This window comes from Mus caroli, chromosome 19 (genome assembly GCF_900094665.2).
Source record: "Mus caroli chromosome 19, CAROLI_EIJ_v1.1, whole genome shotgun sequence".
NCBI classification, from domain to species: Eukaryota; Metazoa; Chordata; class Mammalia; order Rodentia; family Muridae; genus Mus; species Mus caroli.
The window spans coordinates 4,212,191-4,213,726 of NC_034588.1; the positions used below are offsets into that span (position 1 = coordinate 4,212,191).

The window sequence follows — 1,536 nt, forward strand, 5'->3', positions numbered from 1 at the left end:
AAAAAAAAAAAGTTTAAAAAAAAAAAAAATTTTTTGGAGCTGGGTTCTTGGTACACAGAATTCAAGCTGGCCTCTAACTTTTTAGATAGCCTGGGATGGCCTCATCCTCCCAAGTCGTAGAATTGTAGGTATGTGTCACCACATCTGGTACCACATGTGACTGACTTTCTTGTGATACACTTGTAAGCGGAACTGTTGTGGGGATAGCTCAGCAGGTAAAGGTTCCTGCTGCCAGGCCTGACGAGAGATTGAAGTTCAGTCTCTGGTCAAACATGAACTTAGTTTTGGTGTCATAGAAGCTGAGCTGTTGTTTCTTGCAGATAGAGGATCACTTGGTTTTTGAGACTTTGTTTCCTCAGAAGCAGGATGCTGTGTCATCAGCATAAAGAAAACTTTCCGCTGGAGCAGGGAGATTGCTAAAGCAGCTATTTAAGTGTTTCCGTTACCAAACACCAGGGCTTAGTCTTTTATATTGTGAGAAACTGGGCTTGACTGTCAAGAGACAGTTCTTTTATGATTTAAAAGCTGTTATTTTGGAACAGCCTTAGTAGAGACATGAGTAGTCTGAGATCTGTAAATCTTAGCATCTGCATTCTGCTTGGTCCCTGTGTTTTTTAAATAGTCCTTCAGGGTGATGAAAGTTGAAACCATAAAAACGTTTAAAAATAGATGATATATTCTCATTTTTTAAAAGAGGACTGGAAGTTAGGTGGTACGGACGCAGCGGCTCAGTACTCGGGAGGCAGAGACAGGCAGATCTCTGTGAGTTAGAGAGCAGCCTGGTCTACAAAGCAAGTTCCAGGACAGCCAGAGCTGCACAGAGAAACTACTGTTTCAAAAAACCAATGGCTCAGTGAATAAAGGCAGCTGCTGCCTAGCCTAACGACCAGAGGTCAGGTCCTTAGACTCACATAGTAGAAATAGAGTGACTACCACAACTTGTCCTCTCACTTCCACACATGCTCTGTGCCGCATGTACACACGAATGCACACGTGCATACATGCACAAGTGCACAGATTTTTAAATTTCCCAAAGGATTAAAAGGTATTCAATGAAATTCTATTTTCTGTAAGGTCCTATAGTTTAACATACATAAGCATACTATAGAACAGTATAGTGTATCAACCACTTTATATACTTTCTTCAATATAAAAGAATCAGTATAAAAAGATTTAAGATACAGTTTTTTAGATTTTATGTTATTTTATTTTTTATTTTATGTGTATGGGTATTTTGTTTGCACATATGTCTGTGCACTGTCTGAGTATAGTGCCTGCAGAGACAGAAGAGGGGTTAGAGCCTCTGGAGCTAGAGTTGCAGACCATTGTGAGTCACCATGTAGGTTCTGAGAATCTAACTCCTCTCTTTTGGAAGAGCAGCTAGTGCTCTTAACTGCTGAGCCATCTCCAACCTCAAGTATGAGATTAATAATTTGTCCTACCTTTTTATTTCTTAAAATTTAGCCTGGTGTGGTGGCACACGCCTTTAATCCCAGCACTCGGGAGGCAGAGGCAGGAGGATTTCTGAGTTCCAGG

General features: G+C 40.7%; 1 protein-coding gene across 1 annotated transcript in view; it reads left to right on the forward strand.

Moving 5' to 3' along the window:
- Atl3 (atlastin GTPase 3) overlaps nucleotides 1–1,536 on the forward strand; it is a 42,897-nt gene that overhangs the window by 30,370 nt on the left and 10,991 nt on the right. The gene's annotated exons all lie outside the window — the stretch shown is intronic.